This window comes from Tursiops truncatus, chromosome 6 (genome assembly GCF_011762595.2).
Source record: "Tursiops truncatus isolate mTurTru1 chromosome 6, mTurTru1.mat.Y, whole genome shotgun sequence".
NCBI lineage: Eukaryota > Metazoa > Chordata > Mammalia > Artiodactyla > Delphinidae > Tursiops > Tursiops truncatus.
Genome location: NC_047039.1, coordinates 25,334,934 through 25,355,097, shown reverse-complemented (window position 1 = coordinate 25,355,097; position 20,164 = coordinate 25,334,934). Strand labels below are relative to the sequence as shown.

The 20,164-nt window shown below is 34.3% G+C and overlaps 1 pseudogene; it reads right to left on the bottom strand.

Annotated features, from left to right (window-relative positions):
* Positions 1 to 10,403: 10,403 nt before the first annotated feature.
* On the bottom strand, positions 10,404 to 10,968 carry LOC117312569 (large ribosomal subunit protein eL22 pseudogene; annotated as a pseudogene).
* Between the last annotated feature and the right edge of the window lie 9,196 nt (positions 10,969 to 20,164).

Here is a 20,164-nt window from a genome sequence, read left to right as displayed (position 1 = left end):
AATGTTAAATTCTTTTGATTACTGATTTTAATTGAAGATTTTAAAAATACACTATAAAAAATAAAAATACATTATAAATATATTTGCATTATAAATCTATATTTAAAACTTGTAAATGTTGATAGAACTAATTGTCCTGTTGAATAATGGAACAGAGTTCCTCATCTAATTATTTAATTTTTATGATCCTTGTGAAATAACAGTTAACTATTTGAAATGTGCTATTCATTTTTGTATGTGTTTTACAGAAAGAAATTGTATTCTGTCATAGCTTACATTTCTAAATTCAAAAAGGCAAATATTTCAAGACCTTTATTATCTTGATCATTTTGACACATTTAAAAATCATCCAATTTTAACAAAGATGTCCTTACCAGGAAATGGTAAGTTCTACTGACAAGTTAAAACAAATGACCAATTATTATTTTTAATTATATTTGTTGCTGGGAAAAAGAAATTGTAGAAAACTAGTCAGAGAAGAAGGATTATATCCTTTAATTTGTAATAAATTTATTTGTAAAGATGGGTGATGTGATGCCTAGCTGTGAAAATAAGTAACATGACAAGTAAATATTAAAGCCATGGAAGTGATCTAAAAATACCTGGATAATTATTGCAGATTATATAAATGTGGGTTTCTGGGGTAGGATTGGAGGTACCAGCCACTTTCCACTGGAAACAAAGCTTCAGTGACTTATATTCTATTGCCAGAAGAACTGGGGAATTTAAACATAGAAATAGAGTAATTGGATGATTTATTTCATAAGCATACATTTTTAAATGTTGCTGATGACTTTTCTTGAAAGTAAAGCCAGAAGGATTTTAAGATTCTTAACTGTAAATATTAGAAATGATTATTATAATACTTTCCATGATAAAATTATTTGAAACTTACTCTTGTATATTCCCAATGAAAGGTGATTCTTATTTTTTATTGTGGCTAATTTAATGAAATAATATTTTATACAAAACACAATTTTCCTAACTTGGAAATTATAATTAATTAAATTAAGAACACATTTGAGTTTTGAGTGTTGTCATTTAGACTGTGGGCATTATCAGGGCACAATAATCCACTTGGTGAAAATTTAGTCTAGTTGAAGGCCAATTATTTTACTTCCTAGTAATTCACATGATATGTCCTTGCAAATAGAAGCAGCCGCTAGCCAAGTAACTAGGGAGAAACAAAGAGCCTTGGGTGGGTGATATTTCAAATTCAACAGTATAAAGCAAAGAAAAATAACACATTTTAACACATAAAAAATGCTAGAAAAAATGTTTACATGCATGATTCTAGTTTGGTAATTGCTTCTATTCTAAATTTTTTCATATCAATTCAACAATAAGCACCTTCCTATCATATAAATCACTATAACTTATAAGTAAGTAGGGTTGTAGTTTTAAAGTATTTGGTTTTATCAAGTAATATATGCTCATTAAAAAAATCACATGTTAAAGAATGTTTTATATTAAATGTCAACAGAGTCAGATCACTTCTTCACTTCTAAGTCTACTCTCCAGACAAGTTCTTCACAATTGCTTATATTTTGGTTATTTCCCTTCTCAAACAATATATATTTTCTGAATTTATTAATATCAGATAACATTTATTATTCCCCCAATATCAAATATAAATATTTAACTCACTCAGGTCCTCTTCTCCAACTGTTTTAGTCAATTATGTTATTGTTTTGGTTTTTCTGTCAATTATCTTTAGTATAAACAATGTAATTAAACTCAATCATTTTTCTATAGTCCTTTAATTCAGTTTTCATACTTTATATGACAATTTTAATGCCCTTGTTTCTCTACCCAATTTTCTTCACAATCTGCTTTGTGTAAGTTACATTTTTATCATAGCTCTTGGATTTTCATTCCATCCTTAAACATAGCATCTTCTTTCTGTGGCCTGAAGATCGACTCAAAATTGAAAGTAAATAAACAATATTTTCATCATTATGGTTGCAAACATATTGAGCAATAAAATACCAATTATCTTCCCATCTTTAGGAGTTCAAATCCAAATGCCCCTTGAGGGAGAATGTTAGGCTGAAAGAATTTCCTCAGTTGGTAAAACATCATTTAAAATTATATTTGGAAAATAATTTCCATCCTCAGTTTCTGTCATTTTTGGAGGTTATATTGGTCATTTAAAAATTGCATGTACTGCTTTTATTCTCAACATTTTTCAGTTCTAAATCATGCTTATCATTATGTTCTACTACCTTTATTTCTCAAAAGTACCTGTAATGATCTCCACTGGAATTTTATTACCTTCTCTGTTGGGTTTTCTCTTTGTTTTTCTTTTATTATAACTTTCTTTTGCTTAATTTACATATTAGTTTCTTTTCTTCCCTTAAGCTCATAATGAAAGATCTTCATAAACTATGAAGTTAGCAGATAACATTTCTGAGTCCTAAGCACTATAGTGTTGATTTTAAGCTTAGAAATTTCTTTAATCTCCTAAAAATGAAATATATACATATATATAGACAGTATGTGTTCCCCCAGCTGATTGGTAAATAAGACTGTCTTCTATTTAGGTCTGTACTCAAGTGGGGTATTATAGGATGAGAGGCTACACAGAGTAATCTCTTTTTTTCACCTGATCATAGCAGTCTGCCTTGCTGTTGATAACACAAGCACCAAACTGACAAAGGCTTTACTATGAATCAACATTCAGACTATTGATCTTATTTAGGATTTAAATGTTTTATTTAAATGTTTTAAAAAGTTTCATTTTGAAGTAATTGTAGGTTCATTAGCAGTAATAAGAAATAATGCAGAGGGGTCTCATGTACTCATTTCCCAGTTTCTCTCAATGGCGACATCCTAGATTATAGTACAATATCACAACCAGAATATTAATTTTTATGTAAGATGTGTGAAAAGTCAAGGCCCAGTTTTTTTTAACCTATCAGATTGCTCTAGTACCATTGGTTTAAAAGGCTATCTTTTCTCCATTGAATTGTTCCTTTCACTTTTGTCAAAAATCATTTGGGCATATTTGTGAGTTTATTTCTGAATTTTCTGTTCTCTTCTATTGGCCTACGTGTCTATTCCTCCACTCACACCACACAGTCTTGATTACTAAAGATAGTATAAGGATGAATTGGGAGATTGGAATTGACATATATACACTATTGATACTACGTATAAAATGGATAACTAATGAGAACCTACTGTATAGCACAGGGAACTCTACTCAGTGCTCTGTGGTGACCTAAATGGGAAGGAAATCCAAAAAAGAGAGGATATATGTATACGTATAGCTGATTCACTTTGCTGTACAGTAGAAACTAACAAAATATTGTAAAGTGACTATACTCCAAAATAAATAAATAAATAAATAAAGCAGTAATAAAAAAAAGATAAAGAAAAAAAAATAAGGCTTAAAATTGGGTAGACTGGCTTCTTCTACTATATTCTTCATTTTCCAAATTCTTTTTGTTCTTCTAGTTCTTTTGTTCTTTTCCATATATATTTTTAAATAATCTGGTCTATACAAAAATTCTTGCTGATGTCTTGATGAGAATAGTTTTAAAATTATATATCAATTTTGGCATAATTGAAATCCTTACTGTTATGAGCTAAATTGACTCTCCCCAAAATTTATGTGTAGAAGTCTTAACACCCCAGACTTAACAATATGATAATGTGACTATATTTGGGATATGGTCTTTAAAGAGGTATTTAAATTAAAATGAGGTAATTAAGATGGGCTCTAATCCAACCTGATTTGCAATTAGGACAGACACACATAGAGGAAGACTCTGAAGGTACAGAGAAGAGATGGCCATTTAGGAGCAAAGAAGAGAAGCCTTAGGCAAAATAAAACCCTGCTGACATCTTGATCATGGACTTTAATAAGCCTCCAGGATTGTGAGAAAATATATTTATTTTATTTATGCTACCCAGCCTTTGATATTTTGTTATGATGGCCCTTGCAAAACTAACGGTTACCAAGCTGAAGCTTCCAATCTATAAACACTGAATGTCTTCCATTTATTTAGAACCTCTTTGATTTTTTTTTTTTTTTTTTTTTTTGCGGTACGTGGCCCTCTCACTGTTGTGGCCTCTCTCGTTGCAGAGCACAGGGTCCGGACGCGCAGGCTCAGCGGCCATGGCTCACGGGCCCAGCCGCTCCGCAGCATGTGGGATCCTCCCGGACCGGGGCACGAACCCATGTCCCCTGCATCGGCAGGCGGACTCTCAACCACTGCGCCACCAGGGAAGCCCCCCCTTTGATTTTTTTCATGAGCATTTTATAGTCTTTTGATGACAAGTCTTGTAAATATTTGATATTTGGATATATTTCTATATTTCATTTTTGAGTGATTATAAAAATCTCACTGCCCATAGTTAATTCCTAGCAAATAGGTTTACAATTAATATTTTATGTTTGTTTTATATCCTGTATCCTTGCTTAACTTATTAATTCTAAAAGGGTATTTTTTTGAGTATATGTGTATTCCTAGACTTCAGTTTGTATACAATCATATCATCTGCGAATAGAGACAAGTTTATTTCTTTCTTACCTACATATCTGTCTTTTAATTATTTTTCTTGCCTTACTGAACTTGCTAGAACACCTCATACTATGTTAAATGAGTGCGGTGAGAGTGAATATCCTTGCCTTGTTCCTGATCTTGAGGAGGGAAATAATTCAGTCTTTCATCATTAAGTATAATGTTAACTTTGGGATTTTTGGTTTTGGTTTTCTTTTTGTTTTTGATTTCCATAGATGCTGTTTATCAAGTGGAAGAAGTTATTCTCTATTCCTATTTTTCTGAGAGCTTTTTGTCCGTTTGTTGTTTTTACAACATGAATGGTTGTGAAATTTGTCAAACCCTTTTTCTGCATTGAATTATATGAGCATGCAATTTTTTTTCTTTAGGATTGGGTCAATTACATTGATAATTCTTGAATATTGAACTGGCTTTACATGCTGAGAATGAATATCAATTGGTAATGGTGTATAATTATTTTTATATATTGCTAATTCTATTTATTAATATTTTGCTAAGGATTTCTACATTTATTTTATGATGGAAATTGGTGTGTAGTTTTCTTTTTGTGTATTGTCTTTTTCTTGTTTTGGTATTACTATAATAATATCATCATAGCAATAGAAATAAAAATCCAGTATTTTACTTCAAAAACTGTGATCCTCATGAACAAGATCTGTGATTTCTGTCATTAAAGATGTGGGGATAGGGAACTAACAAGCCATTATTTTTAAGTTTAACATTTGTAATTTATTCTCTGGAATCATATGATCATTTATCATATGTGATTGCCAATAGGTGAATTTTACAACTACAGTAAGGGGTGGTGGGGAAGTACAAAGAGATTCTTCTAATACCAGACACAAAACTGAATTTCTGTGTAATTTAGAACAAATTGATTTAACCTAATGGAATTGAAGTTTCTATGCTGTAAAATGGGAATTATGATGCCAACTATTAACAGTATTGGGGAAATCAAATGAAATAATATAAGTAACATCTTGTAAGAACATAGATTTTTTAATAAGCTCGGTGAGAAATTAGCTGTATCTCTATTCTCTATCTATCATCTATAGAAATAGAAAAAAATAGAAAAATAGATGTGGGCCGGGGATAAACAGGATTTCCACTTCCAACATCCATCATGTCCTTAAAAGAGAATGTAGACTAGGCTTTGGTGGGTTTGACAGGAAAGTCAGAATCCAAGTTGCTCATAAATATTTCACAGGAAGGACATAGATGCTGCTTAAAGTTCTTTCTGAATGGTGTTAGGTGACTTGATTCTGAAAAAGCTTTGAGCTTAGAAAAAATGAGCTTTGCGTATTGACAAGAGTCCTCACATGGGAACAGAGTCAAAATTAACAGACTCTGCAACCCAAAGGAGGCTGGCTGAATATTCCCACTACCTTTGCTCTGATCATGTGACCATCTCACGCTTCTGTCACTTTCATTAAATAAAAATTAATCTTAACATATTTGGGCAGGAGTGAGGGTGGGTTGGCATGGGTGTCTACTCTGTCAAGGATTAAAAAATATCCTTTAGTTCTCATCGCCTAATCAGTTGATTTCAGCTCCATTTTCTCCCTTTTCTTTCTTTATCACTGCCTAACCTTGTCCCCTAGGAGTTTCAGACCTTGTTATTCATAAATGGCATAAATTCGTGCACCCTTTTCCTTTTTACTCAAAAGTTTTCTCTAAAATCAAAGGATTACTTGGCTGATTATAAAATTCTTGCATCACATATTCTTCCTCTCAGTATATTTTAGATACTGATCAAACTGTCTCCTTGCATGAATATTACTGTGAAGATGTCGAATCCATCTTGATATTTCACACTAGTAGGAGGCATGATTTTTTCCCCTCCTACTCCTAGGATTCTTTCTTTGTACCTGAATTTTAACATCCTTACCAGAATATGCTTTGATTTGGAATGGTAGGTATGAATGTTAGGTTTCATTATTTCTTGGAAATCTATGAGCCCCTTCAGTCTACACATTCAACTTGTTTTTATTTCAGAAAAAATGTTGAAAAAATTATACTTTAGACTCTTTCTATATTTTCATTTGCTTAGTTCTTCTTAAAAATATCAATAATGCATGTTAGATATACCTTTTTAAAGTCTAGCGTTCCTTCTGTGATCATGTTTACATTCCCCTTTCTCTCTCCCTGCTCCACCTCCCTCCCTCCCTCTCTTTCTTTCTCTCTGAGTCACCCTCAAAACTACTTATAAACATCTAACTTTTTCCACCTATAACGGGCATTATTCTCTACACTGGCTTTTCATTTTTTGTCATATTGTGACATTTTGCAACTCAATTCTATATTCTTTGGACATCCTATACAGTCTCTTTGGAATACTTTTTTCTCATTGTTCAAATTTCACTTATTACTTATAAAGATGATATTATCTATAAATTCTGTGAGAATAATGAGAAGCATTTCTTTCATTCCTTTGTTTTACTGTAACCATCTTTTTATCAGAAATGACCGTTTACTGATTTAAAGAAAAATGTTTTGTGCATAGAGCACATATCATTTCCTTTCTAAGTATGATCCATCTTTGAATTATTTTTGCTGCTTGCCAGAGATGTTGACAACTATGGTAACTGGGACTATCTGGGGTGTGGATTCAGAGGTGTTGACTCCAAACTCTTCCTCAACAAATTGCTTGGGTGACAGAAAAATCTTCTTTGGTATTCAGCGTACATTTGGCAGATGTGAAAACCATTCAGTATTTAAGGATGGGGAAATTTATAGCTGATCACGGGTGACTAGAGTGATGGAATGGCTAAAGGCGTTAAGGGAAGAGGAGGGTTGTTCTTCATAGATCAAGAAACTGTCACTGCCTTAGACTACAGCTCATGTGACCATTTTTGCCCCAGAGCTGCTGACAGTATGAGGGGTAAGCTCTCTGTCTGTGTCTGCTCCTGTTAGAAATGTATTTTGCTATTAAGCAAAAACCAGGAGCCCACTCTACCATTGCTGCTAAATTACTCTCAAAGTTGCTGACATTCACTGCTGCCTAAAATCACCTTTTAAAAAATGGCTTTATAAAATATAGGTTAAATATTATAAAATTCACCCATTTCACGAGCATTTAATTCAATAAATTTTTGTATATTGTAGAGCTGGTCTGCCTTTCTTTGCCTCCACCCCTGCATGCTCTTCTCCTAGAATGGAGGTTCCATGCCAAGAAGACCATGAGCAAGATGCCTTCTTTTGTCGTTATGGTCCTGCTACTGTCACAGCCCCTAGGTGCTGAAAGAAACTGAAATAGCAAAGTAATATTCTGTTTCTTCTTTCTTCCTTCTAAATTCCATCTAGTGCCTCCAATTGGCAGAAACCAAGAGAAATTCAGAAAGCTAGGTTGTCTGAAATATGTGGCTTGCATGTTTATCCCTCAAAAGTACAGAAGAAAGTGCAGAAAGGAAAGTGTAATATTGAGAGCCCATCATATTGAAAGCTAGAGTATCCAGAGCACCCCTCAACTTATAAAATCATGGATTGCCTCCTCTATTCCTGTCTTAGCCCATTCAGACAGCTATAACAAATTACCGTAGACTAGGTGACTTATAAACAACAGAAACTTATTTCTCACACTTCTGGAGGCTGGGAAATTCAAGATCAGGTGCCAGAAGGTTTGGTGTCATTCATTCATGAGAGATCTGCCCTTATGACCTGATCACCAACCAAAGGCCCCACCTCCAAATGACATCCCACTGTAAATTAAGTTTTAACATATGAATGGGGGCACTAACATTTAGTCTATGGCAGTGCGTTTCCTTCTCTCCTCTATTCAGCTCTCAGTGAAGTAACTTTCAGGCTAGGAAAAAAAGTGTACAGATGGTTTTATTTATTTTTATTATTTATTTGTTTTTTATTTGCCAGGTATCTGCTTTTCTGTCACACATATCTGGGTCCCAACAGGATATATTCCACAGTACCCAGAGCCTTCCTATAACTCTTGATGTCTTAACTGTCATTTTGTAGAGGTTGTGCAGAATAAGATACTTAATATTTTTTTGGAAATGTACAAATATCTTGGAGACTGAGAAAGTTTGTGAAAATAAATATCATGCACTCTTGTTTAGGTTAATATTTCACATTTTTTGGCTAGTATAATTCTATTTGTATATTGAAGTTTTTTTTTCTATTATATTAAATCTTGAATTTTCTACTATTCTTTTTTTTTTTTTTTAATGAAATCCAAGGTCATTGTTGGTACAGCAATTCATCAGTGAGGACAAACAACCAATTTATTGTTGCTAAACAGATTAACATGCCAATCCTTAAAAAAAAAAAAAGCCTTGTACAATAATTGTAGCCATGCGTTAGCCACTTTAATATAAAATGTGATCAAAAGTCAAAATACAAGAGTTCAAAAGGCATAGAAAAACCAAAAACTTTCAATTTTATTACAAGTTTTAGATTCTGGAAATAGTTTAAAAAAAAAACAACTTTTATGCGAATTTCAGCCCAGGGCTAATTTTTTTACAACCAAACTAAGAATTACTACAAGGAAACATCAATGCAACAAAGAAGTAAAATTTGCAAACCCAAGTGACAAACTTGCTAACAAAGTTAATAATCATGGTAATGGACAGCACCAAAGAGCAACTGATGCCTCAGTTAAATTTGAAAGAAACAATGCCTTCTCTAGGGCAGAGAAACATGCAAACAATTCTGCTTCAAGAAATTTGCATAGAAATAGAAAATGCTAGAGCCTTTACCACAAATGAAATTACAAAGCCTCAATATGTTAAATTCAACCCAAGGAGCACCAAATGTTAAATTGGAGCCAAGGTATGACTCAAAACATTTAATTTCCAGCTATGCAACTAGCAAGATCACAAGAATTTCAGGTGTGGAAAGGCACCCTAGGCAAGCTCTTGAAAGACATGAATTTGATACAACATAACCTTAAATCAATGCAGACATTCCTGTAAAATTTAAATTTTAGAGGGCACCATAAGGCATCAGGATCTCTTCTCAAAGTCACTCTTGATATTGTCAGCAACAATCACATCTTTATGATCTCATTAATGACCTTTCACAGATCTCTAGCCTGTACACGTACAGCAGAACCCCCAATATCGTGGGAAGCCCTTTCAGTTTGGCCCTGCTTAACGTGTTTGTAGAATGACTTTTAAGCCCAGCCGTGGCCTAAATGGTGTGAAAGGGACTACTCCCTGGGCATCTCAAGACTTCTCTTCAGCCTGAGCTGTCTCCCAGGCCCCTCTCTTCCACACCTTCCCCCCGGGGTAAGACTCCAGAACTCTGGGATTCTGAGCCTGACCCCAGGCAACCTCACCGACACCCACCTTTGGAAGCTCCACTATTCCTCATCTCCAGCTCCCCCTGGTGGGGTTCAAAGTGACAGTTTGGTGCAAGGACTTGTAGAAACAATGCTTATTTACAAATTCGTATTTTGTAGACCTTTCCTTAATTGAACACCTGTGACCTTTACAGTCGCTCTCCAGACCCTTTCCAGAGGTGTAGTAGAATATGCGAAGCAAAAGGACATTTTATTTCTACAGGAAGAAAAAGGATTAACATACATAGTAATAACTGTGTCCATCAAGAGTAATTTGTAATCAGAAAATGAAGACAAATGCCCCAGAAGCCTGCATTTTATCGACACTGCCACTTTCCCAAAACAAGAACCTCAGAAACAAGTCACTGGATCTGCTTTCAGTGAATCAGGAGCTCCCACATTTGTATTCCTCAATCTTTGAGAAAAGTACCAGATGAAACTGACCCACCCCTTTTTGTGTAAAATAGTAACTAACTGAACTCACATCTCCACGCCCTTATCCACCTGTTCAATGACAAACAGTAGTCAGTTCCCTTGAAGGAGACTTACACATTTTGGTCTTTCTACCAAAAGAATTGAAATTTTCAAGCAGAAAAAAAGTTTAATTACAAGTAAGTGAGTGGCAGCCCAAGTGAAGCCCTTTTACTATGATTTCCAATTTTCTGTTCAATCCACACTGCAGAGATACAAGGAAAGCCACCAGTTTGTTTCCTAAATTTTATTTAAGAATTCATACAAAATACTCCAGATAACTGAGTTTCAATCCTCATCTTCCTCCTCTTCTTCATCTTGTTAATCTGGAAGTAACGTAATTCGTAACTTTCTTTGCTGTTGGCAACTACGCGTAACCAATCACGGAGATGATTCTTCTTCAAATATTTTTTGGTGAGATATTTCAAATACCTTTTGGAAAAAGGCACCTCGGAAGTTACAGTGATCTTGCTTTTGCTTCTTTCGATTGTTACAACACCTCCTCCGAGATTCCCAGCTTTTCCATTCACTTTGATTCTTTCCTGAAGAAACTGCTCAAAATTGGCCGCATCCATGATTCCATCTTCTACAGGATGGGTACAGTCAAGAGTAAACTTCAGGACCTGCTTCTTTTTTTTTGCCCCCCTTCACCATAAGCTTTTTCACTGGCGCCATCGCCGCAGCGGAGGCGGAAAAGCTCTACTATTCTTTTGTTCTTTTAGTCATTTGCCAGGGGTCGAAAAGATGAGATTGAAATAAAATGCTTTTATTCCACTGATTTTTAACAGAAAATTTGCATTCTCTACTTCCAGCCTGTCTGAAACCAGTTTCTAATTGTCTCTCAGGAGAAACAGTACTGTTCTTTCACCCAGTACTTTTTGTTTGTTGTTGTTGTTCCAAAGTTCATATCATGGGTCTGTCACAGAAGCAAAATTATAAATTGCAAGTCATTAAGGTATGGTGAATGCCCATCTGTGTAAGAACATGTCAAAGAAATGTTTACCCAGTTGGAATATCACTGGCCAATCTACTATCTACTACTGTATATAGTATGTGTATTAATATCCTAGTGCTGCTATAGCAAAATACTACAAGTATATGACTTAAAGCAACAGAAATTTATTTTCTCACGGTTCTGGTGGCTAGAAGTCTGGAATTGATGTGTCAGCAGTGCCAGGCTCCCTCTGGAGACTCTTGGGAAGAATCCTTCATTGCCTCTCCCTAACTTCTGATGATCATTGGCAAATACTTGGCGTGCCTTGACTCGAAGTTTCATCCCTCCAACCTCTGTCTCCACCATCATATGGCCCTTTACCCTGCGTGTCTACCTCTCTGTGTCTCTTTCTCCTTATAAGGACACTAGTCATTGGACTTAGGGCCCACCTCAATCCAATATGACCTTACCTTAAGTTGGTTAAATCACAGAGACCCCGTTTCCAAATAAGGTCACATTCACAGGTGCCTGGGTTCAGGACTTCAATATATCTTTTGGGGGGACACAATTCAGCTCACAACAGTACTAGATATTATTAGTAGCATGGAGCTGGAAGATCTGGTAGATTTTTAGACCAATGGCAGCCAACATATAGTATATTGATATTTATATCAAACTGACTAAAATTACCTAAAAATTTCCAAAAATGAATAAATCTTCAACTTTGAAACTACTCACCTGCTTATTCCATTTTCTATTCAAAATAAATATACAAAGTATGATGTGTGTGTGTGTGTGCACGTGCTATATGTATCTACATGGATTTATGTGTAGGACTTTTCAAAATCCTCATTTCTAATTTACAACTGAATTCTGAAGCTTAGACTAGACAGAAATCAGGGCTTCACGTTGAGGTGGTAAAGTTACACATACATCAATTCTGATAACTAAATTATTCAACCAATTACTTTTTTTTCTTTTTTAAATTGAGATACTATTGACATATAACACTGTGTAATTTTAAGGTGTACAATGTGTTGATTTGATGCATTTATATATTGCAATATGATTACCACCATAGTGTTACCTAATACCTTTAATGTGTCAGTTAATTATCACTTCTTTCTTTGTGATGAGAACAATTAAGATCTAGTCTCTTGGTAAATTTGAAGTTCATAATACAGTATTGGTGACTATAATTACTATGCTCTACATTAGAACTTCAGGATTTATTTATCTACTAGTTTTAAGTTTATATCCTTAAATAACATCTCCCCAATCCCCCAACCTTCAGCCCCTGGTAATCACTATTCTACTCTCTGTTTTTACAAGTTTATCTTTGTTAGAATCCACAAATAAGTAATATCATACAGCATTTAATCTTCCTCTGTCTGACTTAGCTCATTTAGCATAATAAATCAGGGTCCATCCATGTTGTTGTAAATGGCAGAATTTCATTTTTTTCATGGCTGAATTATATATATATATATATTATAATATTAATTATAATATAAATATATATATATACATACATATATATTTCACATCTTATTTATTCATCCATTGATGGACACTTCAGTTTTTTCATATCTTGGTTATTCTGAGTAAAGTTGCAATAATGACAGAAGTGCTGATACCTCTTTGATACCTTATTTTGCTGGGAAAAGAATACTCTCTTCGACAAATGGTGTCTGGAAAACTGGATAACCACATGGAGAAAAATGAAATTGTACCTCTATCTTATACTCCTCATAAAAATTAACTCAAAATGGATTAAACACTTCAACATATGACCTGATACTATAAAATGTCTGGAAGAAAACATGTAGGGAAAGCTCCTTAACATTGATCTTGGCAATGATTTTTTGGATTTGACACCAAAAACACAAGCAACAAAAGCAGAAATCAACAAGTGGGACTATATCAAACTAAAAAGCTTCTTCACAGCTAAAGAAACAATCAACAAAATGAAAAGGCTACCTACAGAATGGGAGAAAAATTTTGCAAACCATATACAGAGTAAAGGGTTAATGTCCAAAATATATAAGGAACTCATACAACTCAATACAAAATAAGCCAACTAAAAAAATGGGTAGAAGAACTAAGTAGACATTTTCCTAAGAAGACACTCAAGTGGCCAACAGGTACATGAAAAGATGCTCAACATTCAATCTGGAACAATTCTTGAGTGTACAAATCCTTCACCTCCTTGATCAAACTTATTACCAAGTATTTTATTCTTTTTAATGCAATTGTAAATGAGATCATTTTCTTAATTTCTCTTTCTGATAGGTATTATTAGTGTATAGAAACACAACTGACCTTTGTATATTGATTTTGTATCTTGCAACTTTACTGAAACTGTTTATTAGTTATAACAGTCTTTTGGTGAAGTCTATTATAAATATTATATCATATCATCTGCAAGCAGAGACAATTTAAATTATTATTTTCTGATTTGAATGCTTTTTATTTCTTTTTCTTGACTAATTGCTCTGACTAGGACTGCCAGTACTGTGTTAAATAATAGTGAGAACAGGCATTCTTGTCATGTTCCTGATCTTAGAGCAATAGCTTTCAGCTTTTCATCACTGATTATGATGTTAGCTGTGGGCTTGTTATATAGGGCCTTTATTATGTTGAGATAAATTTCTTCTATATCCACTTTGTTAAGAGTTTTTCATTAGGAAAAGATGTTGAATTTGTCAAATGCTTTTCCTGCATCTATTAAGATAATCACAGGATTTTATCCTTTATTTTGTAATGTGGTGAATCACATTGATTAATTTGCAAGTGTTGACCCATCCTTGCATCCCAGAAGCAAAGCCCACTTGATCATGGTGTATGATCCTTTTAATGTACTGTTGAATTTGATTTACTAATATTTTATTGGGTAATTTTGCATTTATGTTCATCACATATATTGACCTGTAATTTAATTTTTTTGTATATCCTTGTCTGGCTTTTGTATCAGGTAATGATGGCCTTGTAAGATGAATTTCAAAGTGTTCTTTCCTCATCTATGTTTTGGAGAAGTTTGAGAGGGAATGGTATGACTTCTGATAATATTTGGTAGAATTCACCAGTGAAACCATCTGGTCCTATAACCAAAGATAGGAAATCTGAGAGGAATGAAATATTATGATAAAACATCATAGCCTAATTGAAGTTGGGGGACAAAGTCTTGGTTGTGTGACAGTAAATTACTCTTAGTTTGAGTAAGAGCTTCTCACATACCACTATGTTCTATTTAAACATGACTAGGATTTCGGGTGATCCTATGACCAGAGCTACTCATCATCAACTGGGCATAATCATATCATTAAGCCATAAAGTCAAGTGGGCACAGCAGAAGTTGACTGTATAATGAAAATGATACATTCAGGATTAGGTCAAACAGTTTGAATTTGACTTCCTATCTTCTAACTGTATTTTTTTTTCCTTTCTGTCATTATCCAAGATAATTTTCTTTCTCATGAGTAGTCCTAAATGGTTTCTTTACAAATCTATCATGGTAGTTTTGATATTAATTTGGGGGATGGAAATAGCAATAATAATAAATGTATGTAGGGCATTCCAGTGACTTCTGGAGAGACATGTTCTCCTGATCTGAAAGGCAACAAGAAAAGGAGAGAGAGGGCACAGCCTCTGAACGTTTTTATGTTTTTGCAGAAATGCTGTTACCATAGAAATTCAATGCAGAGTCATGTTAAGGGGTTAAAATATACAAGCAACCCATCTTAAACATACTACATAAGGAAAAATCTGAATTTTGTTATATCTAGTGTAACACATTTAAATTAACATTACTATCACTCAGTAATTTGGCATTGTAAATCTCTTAAACACAATATTATCATAAACTTCAAACAAATAAGTCTCTCACAGCTTAAAAACAAACAAACAAAAAATGGGGCCTCAGGTTAGGATTCAATGTGACTTTTTTCAATTTTGAAAAACTTATGAGTTTAATAAGAGTTAAGAAGAGGAAGGACAGGGGAGAGATTGCTAAAGGATTTCTTCCTGGGGTGATGCAAATATTCCAAAATGAGATAGTGGTGATGCTTGCAGAACTCTGTGAATACACCAAACAATGAACACTTAACCACTAATGCTAAACATTGCACACTTTAAAGTGGTAAAATGTATGGTAAGTAAACTATATTTCCATAAAGCTGTTATTTTGAGAAAAAACAGCTTATGATAGGCAGTCTCTTCCTGGGTGCTGGCATTGTATATAAAGATCATATATTACCTAGTTCCTGAAATGTGACCACTTTTCTCTCTAATCAAACTCAGGAGTATATTTTTTCTCTTTGAGTAAAATTAAAACAAAATTTTTAAAAGTAAATGATTCAAAACACAATTTAATTTATACCAGAACATGAATTTTATTAATTTGTAATTAATTTTAAAAACTGATTAAGACTGTAACTCTTAAATTTTTACCTATATTTACTTATTCTGTTTCCTTATCCATAAAATGGGGGCATTTATCATATAATAAAAAAAATGTAAAGCAATTAGAACTTTTCCTAGTGCCTAGAAGGTGCTTTGTAAATATTTATTATTATTAATAAGCAATGCACAGGCCATATTCACTTCTCCAATAGAATATTTTTATACTTTACCAAATAAATTTCTTATTTTCCAGTAAGTATTATTTTTTCCTCAATTTTTTTCACAAGCTGTCCACTCGAGAACACAAGAATTTTAAACACCAATCTTCAGCTCAATTAGTTTGTAAAGTGGGTGTGAAGTCACAAAACTTCAAGATATTGTTTATTTTTTCAGAAGTCACAGGTCTTTTCGGGAATTAGGAGGTTCCCATCACATATGAAAATAAAGTAACATTGTTAAAAGAATACCATTCAACTGGCATAAACATTGAAACATTCTTCAGTTTTATAATTTAGTGAATTCTAAGCTCCTATTTACCATTTCCACACCTAAAATCATGATATTAATCCAATTCCTCATGCTCAGTTCAGTAATGATTATGCATTCTCATTATGAAATTTGGAACTTACCCAGTTGTACCTGTGAGTGGATGGATGCAGCAACCCCAGCCAGACAGAGGGGTGATTACCACGGCCTCAGTCCCTTTAGAAATTTAAGTGTGGGCCACAACAGGGCCAGATTCATGGGCATTTGACCTGGGCAGTCCCACAGGTCAAATGAAGGGCCCCATACTTAAAAGAACCTCATGCTTGGTCTATTGCTCTGCTGTCACTGTTTTGAAATTCTTAAGTAATTTTTGAACAAGGAATCCTACATTTCATTTTGCACTGAACACAGAAAATTATATAGCTAATCCTGGGTCATAAAGCCAGGTAAGCTACCAAATCCTGTGGTAATAATTAAGGGTAGGAGGAAATTAGTATAGGTGTTTGAGGAGGGAGAGGATGAGTATTAATGGTACCCTGAACCTACCTGCAGCAATGGTGTCTGTACCTCTTCCCACTAACCTCTCATAAGTTTCCCCTCAGAAACACGGACAAGAACTACGGAGGAGGGACTTCCCTGGTGGCACAGTGGTTAAGAATCTGCCAGCCAATGCAGGGTACACGGGTTTGAGCCCTGGTCCGGAAAGATCCCACATGCCGCGGAGCAACTAAGCCCGTATGCCACAACTACTGAGCCTGCACTCTAGAGCCCGTGAGCGACAGCTACTGAGCCCTCATGCCTCAACTACTGAAGCCCGCGTGCCTAGAATCTGTGCTCCACAACAAAAGAAGCCACTGCAATGAGAAGCCCGCTCATCACAATGAAGAGCAGCCCCCACTCGCCGCATCTAGAGAAAGCCTGCACACAGCAACAAAGACTGGACACGGCCAAAAATTTTTTAAAAAATTAAATTAAAAAAATGATTCTGGTTCAAAAGAAAAATGCATATACAAAGCTTAAAAAAAAATGATGAAGGAGCTGTTTTCCAAACCTCATGCACAGAGAAGAGAATCTGTATGAAGCAAGGGATGGATGGGAGGTGTCTTGCTTACATCTCTATTCAAGGAAGACTTCTGCAGGAAGGATAGCTGGTTGACAGCCTCCAGCTGCCCCAAGATTGGCCAATGTGTTCTTGCCAGACTGCTTCCCCAGTGACTAAGCACTATGATGTACTAGAATCACTATATTCCTGCCCACCCCTAGATTCCTAGAATCCCTGTAATGGTAGACTTTGCTTAGGGAGTCTGATTACCTAGTCCGTTAGCTAGCATCCTCTCTCTCTCTCTCTTTCAAATATATATATATATAATCGCTATTGGGATCATGGGTAAATTTTTGTTTCTTTCACCCTGCTTTGCTTATGTGTATTTTTTTTTTTCTGCAAATACATGTGCTACTTCAAGGACTTATAATATTGTTGGAAATCATCAAGAATAACACATTTTGTGATCTGTTTGAAAGGAATAAATGATTTCACCCACCTACGTTTACTGACTACTCATGAAATGCAAAGCTTCACCTTACTTTACCCTATCATCAGAAAAATGATTCCAGTTTTGGTACAAAAGGATACTTCCAAGTATCCTTTCTGCAAGATTGTAGAAAAGCAATCTCATGTATATTACATGATAGCTTTTACATGAATTACTGCTGCTGCAAATCAGTGGGCAATGTATGTGGACAAATACTCAATGTTTTAATGTTTTTTTAAGTATAGGTTGCACTTTTGCATTTCATGGTGCTTTTTAGAATTAACTATATCTTTTTTATTTTTTCTTTAATGTCACAAACTGTGTTTTGAAATATTCAAACACATGAGAAAAAAGGCTTATTGAAGTAAATATTCTGCAATTAGTATTTCTCATGCCACTTATACCATGATTACATGAAATGTAAAATCATTGAGTATTAGGAAAAAAATAGAAGGAATCATAATTATAGGCAAGTTTTATTAGGAAATGTTTAGGTTAACTCTGAAATTCAAGTATAAATAAGATTTTTTTAAATCTCAGTTTATAGTTATCACAAGTATGTGTGATAAGTTAAGTTTTGCTAACCAGTAAATTGGGGTGGTCCTTGAATCTTCCTTTGGCAGTTCCTCCCCTTCATTTCAAATCAATCAGAAAGTCTTACAGACTCTACGTCCTAAACCTTTCTTGAAGCCCTCTCCTCCACCCTATTTCTGCTGGCATTGGGCTCATGCTCATTTTTTCTTCATTTGAGTGCTCACATTCTGGCCTCCCTTCTGACTCTCCACATTGTTGCCAGTGTGATTGTTCTGAAATGGAAATATGGTCATTCCTCTGCAATTCACATCTGTCATTGAGTTCCCAGAGCCTAGCTTGAAGTCAAATACTTGTTGGCAATATATTTGAGAACTTTTTTGATCTTACTCCTGCTTGCTTCTCAGACTCATCCCTGTCTGCCTACAAAACCTCTCTGCTCTGGCTCTGAACTCCCTGTCATCATTCAAAAGTTCCATGAGTTTTCACAGCCCTGCAAGTTGCATCTTCCGTTGCCACTGCCTGGAGTATATTCCCCTCAGCCCAATCCTGAAAAATATAACTCATTTCTCTTTTTTCACCTGTATTTTTTCTTAAGTTCATGATTAACATTGCCATTTTAAAAAACCTCAATGCAAAAAATTTAATTTGCACACCATAAAATAATTTAATATTTCTGTATAAAATATTCTTTTATTTCCCATTTCAGAATAACTAAACCATAATATCACATGACAGTTTTTCTCAGCTGATTTCACTGATTTTCCCCCAGCAGATAAACAACTTACCTTGAGTTAAACACTTCCTCCTCTGCCCTTTGCTGCATGCCGAATAAAGCTCTAATAAACATCTTCAGGTATTGCATGTGGCAAACATTCTAGCATGTCCAGGAAATTCTTAAAGCCGGAGACTCTCTTTGTTCGTTTCCATTCCCTAAATGTCTTGGATACTTGCTACATGGCAAGTACTCATGTAATATGTGTTTAGAGAATGAAAGATAGCAAATAATTGAGAACAAAACTTGACTTTTTAGTGTTATTTTGAAATTTTTTATCAAAATGACAGAACATAACTATTCAGTTATACATTTATCCTTGGTCATGTTCTTGCTTAAATCGTGTAACTATTAACATACAGTTCACTCCAACAGCATTTTTATGTTCCTACGTATTAGGTATTTTGTTGTTTGCTTGGGAAACTCAGATAAATACAACACTGACTCTTTATTCAATGTTTTCTTATTATAAGTGAGTGATGAAATAATAGTTGGTACTATTCACTGTACTCTGTGCCACCTACTATTTAATCACCTAATAAGATACTTCGAGGTGAAATTTAATCATCAGCAGTCTTATTTTGTATATGTGTGTAAATTAATTTAAATGCATTCAAAATATGCATGGTGTTGTGGGAATATAGGTAAATTTATGTATAAAAATCATTGGATATAATGGTTATTCAATTAATATTTTGGATTGATTGAATATATCACTAATATGAATGAGTAATTCATACTACTATAATCCTTTCATTTCAGTTGAGCTCTCTATATTTTCTTCTTTTTTGAAGAGAATGGCACTTCAGTATAATCACAAAGAGTGAATAGATGGGATTGCATAGTCTCAATCAACCTACGTTTTACATGCAAAAAATTTAAAAACACATAATTATAAATTTCCTATATTTCACAGTAAACATTATTGTTCAAACCTTAGAGTTACAACAATATAAAATGTTAGTAAAATCAAAGTTTTGTTGAAATTATAGTAATTCATGTAAGATTTCTTAGAAACTGACACTAGTGAAAACTCTGAAGTAGTGTAGTTTTTTGGCATTTATTTTTCAAACTTCCAATTGGAAACTCAATCACAAAGGCCCATCCACAGAGCCACACACTATCTACCCTGATTGCATCTCATGATCCTTACTTCCCTGCCTCCACTCAAACACTGAGTTCTTAGTAGTAATTTTTCAGGGTTTTGATCTC